An 11,252-nucleotide genomic window follows, 5' to 3' on the forward strand; every position below is an offset into this window, starting at 1 on the left:
TCTCTTGATCGGTCAGGAAATCGAATTCTGCAACCACTCACTTGTTGGTAGAATGTGTTTCTTATTATACCCTGGCTATCTATTAAACCAACAAGGAGAGTGACTAAAGAATTAGGAACTGACCGATGAAATGGAAGACAATTGAAGTATTGGGAAGATTTTTTTAATGTAAATGGTGACAAAGTGGTAGTGGTGGAAATTTATTCAGTGCACACTCATAAGGATCACTGGGTGCGGTAGGGCTGCAAGAGAGGAAGCAGAGAAGTAACTGTAGAAAAATGGGGTGAGGGAATGTAGCAGGGAAGAACAGATTGCACAAGAAATTCTCAGGAAATGGGATAGCATTGCGGGGTGATCAGTTGAAATGTTCAGTGTAATGCTAGAATCGATTTGAAATACAGTATATGAATGAAGTGTCTTCCTAAAAATTGGTGAATACTTGTACATGGCAGAATAGCTGAGTTGAACGAGACACGCTAAAGTCAGCTTAAGGCAAAGGTTGTTTGACAAGGCTATAACTTTCAAGCAAAAGTAGGAAGATACTGATTCTAACTGTACCTGAAGAGTGTCTGTGTGAGTATTTGGTGCAGCTAGCAAAAGGAACTGCTAAGATTTTTAAAGGTATCACTAAGGTAACCTAGTCTTTATTAACCCCTTAACCGCAGGGCATCACTTTCGTGACACTTGGGAGCAAGGGATCATACCGCGGGACATCACTTTTGTGATTTTGTGTTATTGTGAATTCGCCCAGTGTGGTAGCTTGTATCATCTATCAGTACTGCCAATGTCCAACACTAGTCAGCACTCCTAATCTCATCTGTACTCCCATCCATTGTTGACAATTTAGCCATTTCTCCCCGTTCTTGACTCCCCTCCCTACCTCCCCTCAATTACCCTCTCCTATCGCCTGCCCGGCTGTGCTACGCTAAGTAAATCTTCCCTGGAATTTTCCACTGATTTCATCCATTGTAATAAGACCTATGCCCTATTCTTATACCAAATAATATATACAAAAAAGAAATAAGGTAAGTGATAGTGCCATACACCTGGAATTGGCTAATTATCACCTGACAACACCTCATGTGCACTCGTTAACTAATTTTCACTGTTTATTTCCCCTTGAAATATGCTGTATAATCTGTATTAAAAATATATATAAGAAGGGAAGGGAGAAGCCTAAGTGATATTTACATTCACCTGGAACTACCTAATTTATTATGTATTTTCTAGATTTCCTGCCAATCATTTCATAGCGTATATATTAGCAGCTGTCACCACGCTGACATTGGCAGCATTGCACTCCCCCTAGGCCACCACACTGTATTCGGTTTACTGTTGTCTTTCAAGGTGAAACCACGTCGGATTCGCGCCTGTCAAATTCCGCCGCTTTTTAGCCCCATGCAAAGGGCCCTGTGACCTCTACCCCCTACTAAACCTCGTGTGGAAAGGGGTAAAGGGCTAAGTGACTGCTGTGGAATGTCAACTGGCTAATCTGTCAATGAAAATGATGGACAGTGACTACGATCTTTCTGGTGAGTAAAACAGTGCAAGTGGAAATGTAAATAAAGTGTAAATAATGTGTAAACAGCAAGTGAAAGCAGTGAACGTAAATATAAGTGAATAAGTTACTGCAAGTGACACTGCATAATACAGTGTAAATAAAATAGAAATGTAAATAATCTAAATAAAATAGAGAATGTAAATAGAAATGGAAATGAATAGTAATATAAGAATACGAGTATATATACTAGGAGTAATGAAAGTGAAAGTTTCACTCTAGCATGTATGAATACTATGAGTTATGAAAATGGAAGTGAAAGTGACGGATTCACTCGCAACGCTAGTATACAGGACGAGAAAGTGAATGCTACGTATTTTACTGAAAGAGAAATTGAATGCCTACAGTGACAATAAACTACTATTACTGAAGGAAATTTATGTATAAAGACTGTAGATATATATATAAGGGTTATACAGTAATAGAAACATAAGGTGTGAGTGTTTCTATGAATAATAAATGACAGAACACCAGTGGCGAAAGAGTGCAAGTGGGAAGGTCATACGCGCTCATAATTTTCATTGCTTTCACAGTGTTTTTTTTTTTTTTTTGGAGTATGGATTCCAAACTATTTGAGAATCATAGATTAGTGTTTCTAGTGGTAATATCAGGCTGTGGTAATCATATTACAGGTTGTCGGGAAGTGTAAAGTGGAGACTTCGTTACCCAACTTCAGAGGTCTCCACAAGTCCTACGGTACTCGACGAAGGCTCAACAAACATCCCAGGAGAAAGCTGAAGGTATGTGCCATAAGCATATGAAATTTTAATATTCTAGGTCTAATAACTGATTTTTGGCAAATATTTTTAGAGAGTCTGTCGGAGCGCGAATATGCCCTCGAGACACGCAAGTCAAGCAAAAACAACTCCGCGGTTTAGGGGTTAACCTTACGTTAATTAACCAAACCTAACCTTTTTAACTCACGTACCCGATATTGGATGGGTGTGATGGGGTGAAACAGTGGTTAAGTTGAGAATTTTCTTGGAGAAGTATATAAACAATGATAGCGACTTCTATAGCATTTATGGACTTATAGATTTGCATGTGACAGGTTTTACAGACATGTTCTGGTAAGTGATGTAGATGTATGAGGTGGGAGATAGACATTAATATCTATCAGAGTCTAGCACGAGATATAAAGGGCTTGGGCGTTATGGGATTTCCTCACAATCATGAGAATAAAGTCAAAATACTTAGCTAAATCATCTTCGCCACTATTGTATCAGTTCATTATTATTCTTATATATCTTCAAGAAAACATTAATTTCATTTCTCTTTCAGACATTTGCAATACACCAGCCCCTAATTTTCTGTACTCAGGGTCACAAAGCAGTACTTGTAACGGGGAAATGGAGGTCACAGAACCTCCTATACTCAAAACTTACATCAGTAGTAAAAAAAAAAAAAAAAAATCAAGCTTGATGTTCCTTATTCAGTCAGTTATCATAAAACTGTTTTAATTAGGTTAATAACCATAACTCGACTGTTCACACAGGCGTTCTCTTCTTCAGTGTAATAATTAAGCATTAAGCCCAGCGTCATTTCTGGATGTCTTCCTTTACTTGGTGTTCCTCTTATCAACATCCTACAGTGCTTCTAAAAAAAACTCAGTAAAGTTATTAAGTAAATTCTTTTATCTAGCTCAGAAAAGGCCTTTAGCTGTGAATGTGTTATGCATAAGCTAAAAAAAAAATAATAATAATAAAATAAATGATATAAAAGAAACTCTAGATACTCGAAGAGTTGAATATGGTCATCCATTCTTTGGTCAGGCTAAATTGAAGGAAACTTTCAACAAGTAGGAAAGGTGTATGCTCCCAGACAAAACGAAAGAGGCCAGGAAATAGGAGGGACTCATTCAAAACCATATCACTTGCTGGTACTGAGACTTGACAGTGCATAAAATATATCTTTTGGAGAAATCTTAGTATTAGATGTAAGGAGGTCTGAGATGGGGAGGAGACTGAGCAATTGTACAGCGTTAAGTTGGAAGCAAAAGTCTGAGCAAAACACTTATTTTGTCAGAGGAAGACACCGCAATAGAGCCATCCCAATGGAAGTGGAGAGGAAAAAAGAAGGATAATAACATTTTTTGTACGGTGGCAGAAGGTAAGGGAAGATTTTGGACTGGATAGATCAGTACACCGAACTAGGTGATGCTATTTTTGGCAATATTGGTCAGATCTAGCACGATTGCAGGAAGAAACATGTAGCACACGTGATTGAAGATTATGACGTTGGCAGTGCCTTTTAACAGCAGCCCACATTTGTTGTGAATAGCGTAAAGTAAGTAGAGTTAAATTAAAGGATACTAGGTTCCCTTACCCAAGAGGAAAATCTCCGCAATATGCTCTGCCCACCCAGAACGTTGTCGACCGTGAAAGTAATAGTCATTCCAAGGAAAGCCAAAGAAATATTGCAGGAGGGGGCTCTCGGTCTCAGCCGCAGGATCGTAGAACCATAGACACAGCTTTCTAAATGGGTTCAGAGGCTAGATTAGGACAATTTACTGGTATAAGATGGAAACTGAAAATCCCACTGCAGGTGAAAAGATTTTCTGAACTAACACGATTACTTGTTAAAAAATATTAGATACTTTGGTCACTTCTAGATGACTGAAAATGCAGTTAGAATGCTGGACCAACTGTCTAAATAGTATAAAACAGGTATTTATAGCCTCATAAAACTACAGTAGATCTCTGTGAGAAAGCGAACGTGAGGTTTACAGGAAGAGAAGTTGTGTTCTAGAGAAAGGGCTCCTGAAGAAAGGCAGAGGTAAATGGGGAGTGACGCAGACAATGGCCCAGGACATCTCACAAGGTCGTTATCAGAAACGGGGCCATTTTTTGTCCCCTTTTCTGGTGGATCAAGAGTATGTTCATTTTTGTCTTATGGTTAAATTTCATTCACATTGTGGAATGTGTCTTGTGTACTGTGTAACGTGTACACTGTATATTAAAGGAAATTGTTTACAAGAACATAGTGGACCACTCTCAGTATCACTGAAACGAATTTTTAGGGTTACCAAGGAGTGATGACCAGGAGATGAGGTCGTGATAACCTGTGACGCGGGAGTCTCAGACCTCTTTGTTATTATCTTTCCATCTGCCAGGGGTATGTTCTTCTCGACTGGTGGTATAATCTGTAATAAATGAATTGTGAAGATAGGAGAGTATACGTGAATGAATAATCTTGTGTAAATTCAAGGATTAAAGCCACTGTCAGGTTGTTTACAAAAATCTGAGTATGACTTAGTATGAGTGAGTGCAGTCGTGAGAGTGAGACTGTCAGTGGATTAAATATGAGTATTTGTGAGAGTAGGTGTGACTGTGACATTGTAAATAAATGCTTATGTTGGTGAATAGATGTGGAATTTAGTTCTACTCTCAGTGCGTATGTGAGTTTGAATGTGAATGTGATCATGTGCTACAGAGAGTGTGAGCGAGTACGAGACTGAATGATTAAAAGATAAGTAGGCCTAAGTGCGAGTGTGAGGGCGGACTGAGTAAGAATAAGTGTGAGTTTATAAGATTTTTTATTAAATGTGCACGAATCTGGGCCTAGGCCCGTTCCCTGAGGCCCAGCAGTTCTCCTACACAGCATACACCTCAACTTGTTACCAATTCGGCGCTAACACTCACCGCTCATACTGAATACATGCCAGGGCTGTCTCAAACAAGACTGGTGTACTGGTAATAGTGGGAGTGTTGCTGCGACGTGTGGGCGGATATATAGACTATAGACGGTCGTTGGTCTACTTTAATGAAACTTGTATCCATTGAACAGTCCCCTTTCCCAGCCAGGATTTCGATCCTGCGTCCATTGGAACAGTAGACCAGTTTTCTTCCCACTCGGCTACCGTCTGCAGGTGTGTGACTGCGTGTGTGATTAGAAGTGTGTGACTGCGTGTGTGAGTGGAAGTGTGTGACTGTGTGTGTGAGCGGAAGTGTGTGACTGTGTGTGTGAGCGGAAGTGTGTGACTGCGTGTGCAAGAAAGTGCGAGGGGGAGTCAATGCACATTTAACTCTGAATATGAGTCATTGCGAGTTAGAATGTGCGTGCCAGTGTGGATTAATATGAATGTAAGTGTTCCTGAAAATATGAGTGAATTCGTATGTGAGTGCACGAATATCACCTAATATGGCAGTAATGAGATCACTCTATGACAGGTTGTCTCACGTTTATAAGGTGTGGGTCTCATCTCTCTTCCTTTTTCCCACTAGCCTTATTCCTCCGTTTTTGCCTTCCATCTTCTCCTTTTGCTTTATTCTCTCCATTCCCTCCACGTCCTGTCAGTTTTCCCTTCACCCTGCTATCGCGCCCGCTCCCTCGCTTACTCCTAACCTCCCCATTAGTCTTCATACATCCCTGTCTTTCCCACCGTCTGCCTTCCTCGCTCCCTGCACCTCTCTCTGCCTCTCATCTCTCCCTACCTTTCGACAATGCTCTTTCTATGCCTCCCTTCCTGACTACCTCTTTGCCTGCTGTCTTCATGCACAAGAATTCTCTCTCTCTCTCTCTCTCTCTCTCTCTCTCTCTCTCTCTCTCTCTCTCTCTCTCTCTCTCTCTCTCTCTCTCTCTCTCTCTCTCTCTCTCGTTGTTTTCTGTCTGTATATTTCCCTTCTTTCTGCTTGTCTCTCTCCCTGCTTTTCTCCTATTCCTTTCTCTTTGTCTAGCGCCTGTATCTTTCCCTGCTATATTCCCTCTCTGCATTTTTGTGCGTCATCAACCTTCCAACCTGGCTCTCTTCCTGCCTATCTGCCTTCCCGTATCCGTGCTTGCCTGGATCCATTTATCCTGTCTCTTTGCCTGACTGCCTTTATTCCCTTTCCCTTCTCTCTACCTTGCTACTTTTCTCTCTATATACCTCACTGCCTACTTACCTAACGCTCTTTCGGTTTCCTTCTCTTCCTGCCTTCCTCATCGCCTACCTATGTCTCCCTCCAGAGCCCCTTTTTTGTTTCCTTGCCTCTTCGTCTCCCTATCTACCTGTTTCCTTCCCTATCTGTCAGCCTCGCTCCCCTCTTTCCCACACTCCTGCTCCCCTCCCTTCTCTCCTCCATCGCCACTTCCCTACTTGCCTCTCTCTTCCCCCTCCTTACCCACATGTCTCCCTTCCTACAGCCTTCCTACCTGCCACACTCGCTGCCTGCAACATGCTGTATATTCTAGCAAGGAAATTTCGGCTTCATCTGAGCCTGTGTTTAAATTGTGCGGCAGGCAGACGGAGGAGCAGGGAAATAGAACAGACGGGAGGGAGGGAGGCAGAGAGGGAGGTACCTAAGGCTGGAGAGAATAAGGTAGAGAGGCTGGGAAGGAGGGAGCCAGGGCTGGAGTGGGGGAAGGATGGAGAGAGTGAGGAGAAAAAGAAAAAGAGTGGAAGAGACAGAAATGGAGGGAGGAAAAAGTAAAGAATATGAAGGCGGGAGAAAAAGGTAAGGGAGAAGCGAGGAGATTTTTTTTATACACTGAGGAAGAGGGTAAGGAAAGGGGAGGGAAAGACAGATATCGTGAGTTAAAAATAAAGTGGATTTGAATGCAGGAGAGAAATATAGGAACGAGAAAGCATTTTATTTTTAGTCCACTCAGACGATTTATTTAATCCACAGACAGGCAATGAAGACGATAAAAATTGTTATGCTATAGTCCTCCAATCACCAGACAATGTTATTCAGGTTAGGGGATTAGTGGAAGTGATGGGACTGGAATAAAAATGAATCTTCAAGTTACTAACAGACCTTCGGAGAGCTTAAGAGAGACTTACGGTTGTGGAGGGGTTAACGGAAGGGACAGAACAGCGTAGAGTGGCAGTGAAACAGTGAGGAAAGGGAAAAAGCAAGTAAAGGAAAAATAAAACAAAGGATGATGCAACGACTCACCGGAGAGAGAGAGAGAGAGAGAGAGAGAGAGAGAGAGAGAGAGAGAGGGAGAGTGGGTAGGGATTTATGACATTTTCACTGGTGTGCAAGGAAACACTGGGGATATATTATCGTGGCCACGTGGGAATCGTTAGATGAAGTGGTGCATCGTGGTCACTCAAGATATATTACCATGGCGACCTGGGAACCATTAGAAAAATTGGTGCATCATGGCTACACAGTATAATGAAATACTGGCTGCGTTCCCAGGCTGATGGCGGGGAGAGAGCTTTTGGGAGATATAGAGTGTGGGGGAGCGGCGGTGTGTGGGAGGGATGAGGTGGAGGGAGAAAGGATCCATCCCACTCGGGCACTCCAGGAAATGAAGGTGCTGTGCCCAGCGGCTGGCGCGGCTAAATTGGTGTTAGGTTAATCAGAGGCCTCTCAGCACCAACAACAAGAGCCGTCAGCTGGCCGCTGCGTCTGTCCAGCTGCTGAATTCATTTATACAAAGTTAATCAACGCAGACACACTGGACAAACTCATAGCGGTGTGGCAGCCTAACTTTGTGACAACCAGAAACACTGGACATAGGCACAGCTGTATCACAAACTAGCTTTGCAGCCTTACACACTGAACAAAGACACTGCAGTAAGGCTGCCGGATTTTGAAGTGGCACGTGTTTACATGACAGTGACACCCACAAATGGACCTTTCACGGGATCCAATAATTCGCCTCTCGGTCTTTATATTAATTGTTGTTGTATATACCTATAAATCCATCCATCCATCCATTCATCTATCTATCTGTTTATGTGTATCTGTGTACCTGTCATATTATGTATTTTTATGGGATGTTAAATTAATATTTCTCCTCCTCTCGAGAACTGACCAGCCACAGGAAAGAAACTTTATCCTCCATGTATACAACACTAAACCTCGTCATTGTGCTTTCTGCTGTGCAACGTTTATTGTTGAAAGGTTTTTAGTAACTTGTCAGAGAACACTGTTCTTTTCGTCTATCGTCTCATCGTCGAATAATTGACAAGTGAATATCATATCCTCAAAATCATTGTCTATTAAATTTACACCAACGATCAACATCCTACCATACATGTACTCAGTGGATAGGGAACAGCTGTGGTACACAGTCTTGTGCAAGGATGTGTAATGTGTCGGTAAAACTCCAGGAATCGGTTCGTTTCAATTGTCAGTTTTTCTTGGCCATTTTACCCAAGGCATATGGAAGAATGTCGCTGAAAAATCCAGTTGGAGTTTCCCTTACATTTACAAATATATGAAATATGAGGTTCAGTGGAATAAAGTCACAGTTACAGTGCTTCACGGTTAAGTCAAGTCTGTTGGGTTGGGTTTGGGCTGCATTGATCCTCTCGTTCTGGAGATTCCTGGACGCAGTGATATTCCGTAAAGTCCAGACTGTAAGGTGATAATCCAGCGTAACAGACACAGCTAACTGTCAAACACTGCAACTGTGTTTTAAGTCTGTTTGTGCCATAATTTTCCGTTGTCACTTATCTCGTCATGTTATGGATGGTCTGTCTAGATGCGTCGGGGACAGTCTGTCATATAACCAGTCTCTGATCTGCTATTACAACGATCGCGTCTGTGGATGGGAAAGAAATTGTATTCAATAATCAGTTTTCAGTTCGTGCAAAGGCAAATCCGAAACTTATATTAACCCTCTCATGAACGGAACATAAGAATTCTATCCAACTAACGCCAGACTATTATATTCAGCTAATAGTGAGTCGCTGCTGAATGGAGAGTGTTAGCTTTACTAGGATGGCGTCCTCGGTTTGAAGTTTAACCATGTACATTTGTCACTAATTCATAATTCATCCATATAGCCATGTCTGGAAATAATGAATAAAAACTGTGCCACACTCTGAAATATGTTTGAAATAACAAATTTATCTGACCACCTGTGAAAGCCATCAGTCAGTGCCACAGAGCTTACCATTTATCAGCTTAAACCTGGAGTGTTCCATATAATAGTCACAGAACTGGAAGAATATAACATTCAGAAATACATTTAGTCAACATATTACAATAAACCAACTCGCTACGATGAAGTTACAATTATAATTATTTTGATCTTACTACTCACAGACGCTATCACTCAGATTAGGGAAGGAAATCATTCTGCTATTACATCCATGCTGGTACAGCCCGAGCAGGTGATATGAAATTAGTGGCGGTGTGTGTGTGTGTGTGTGTGTGTGTGTGTGTGTGTGTGTGTGTGTGTGAGAGAGAGAGAGAGAGAGAGAGAGAGAGAGAACTCACCTATATTATCCGACTTTCATCTAACTTCTTGCATCTCACTGAGTAAACTTTTTCTTTTCGAGAACCATGGATCAGAAGTCAAGGCACTGGTCTAGGACAAATAGCCTAGTGAAATCCACTTGAAACAATCCAATTTAGACCAAAGTATGTGGACGTGTTGAGGGTAAGGCAATTTGTTTGTTTTGTTTGTAATATTCGCCCCGCACTGTAATGGGGCACGGGCAAACAAAGAGCCCGTCAGAGTATTGGCAGGAAATAAAGCTCCCAGACGGGAGCATAGCTCGGCAGGCAAAAACAACTGGCAAACTAGCAGAAGGCGGCAAACGCAGGGGAAGGTGCGGCGATGGGTGGTGAGGTGGATTGCCCGATGGTAAACGGGGCAGGGCGGGGCCGACGGTGGATGGTTAGGCCAGGCTGCACGATCTATCTATCTATCTATCTATCTATCTATCTATCTATCTATATATATATATATATATATATATATATATATATATATATTAATATCACCTTTTGGGAATTTAATCTTGCTGCCTCCACACGATTTTGTTGACTCTGAAAAAACCATTTGTAGTGACGGGGTTAAAAACAATATCCATAAACGCTTTGGAAACCTGACCTGCTTCCTATAACCCCTGCCACCTCATCATTATCTCTCTTTCTCTCTCTTTCTCTCTCTCTCTCTCTGTCTCTCACACACACACACAGACACACACACACACACACACACACACACACACACACACACACACACACACACACACACACACACACACACACAAACACACATACAAACACACACACACACACACACACACACACACACACACACACGTAACCCATACAATCCACTGTTGTTTTTTCTGCTTAATTTTTCGTATCTAGAGGCACATTTTTTTTTTTATATATAATTTAGATTAATATATATTTTTTAAAGTAGGAGGAGAGATACTAATTTCATAAACTGGGACACTATCAAACAAGTCATTTCAATATTGCATTAAAGTGTGTAGCGGCAAGAATATACTACAAAACGACGTCAGTGTATTGAAGGTGTTAAGGGAGTGGCAGCGTGGTTGGTACTGGCTCGATCCTCATGCTTGGGCACCGGGTTCCGAGTGACGCCTCCAAACCTCCCTTTTTTTTTTTTTTTTTCCTCTTTTCAATTACCTTCATTTTATTTTCTAACTCGAATCTAAGTATATGTGATGTACAGTAGTTTCTGCTGCAATAATATAAAAAGATAACCTTTCAGTATGGCCACGTTGCTTTATGTTTTACTGTTGCTCCCTCCAGACGATATTGTTCAGCTTTAGATACTTTGGAACGGGAGTGGTTGGATATAGTCTTCATTTACCGCTTCACCACACGAGATATTCTCAAATTAGAGTAAACTTGGCTCATTGTAGGATGAATAAAGTATAAAAGATGTGCTATGATTGAAGGGGCCAACTCATGTTGACAACGCTGATGGCAATAGTACTTAACCATGTTGCTACAGTGGATTTCCCAGAGATGAATTTATTCGTGTG

The sequence above is a fragment of the Coenobita brevimanus genome, chromosome 18, assembly GCF_032717465.1.
Source record: "Coenobita brevimanus isolate Jiangsu-jjx chromosome 18, ASM3271746v2, whole genome shotgun sequence".
In the NCBI taxonomy this organism is placed as follows: Eukaryota; Metazoa; Arthropoda; class Malacostraca; order Decapoda; family Coenobitidae; genus Coenobita; species Coenobita brevimanus.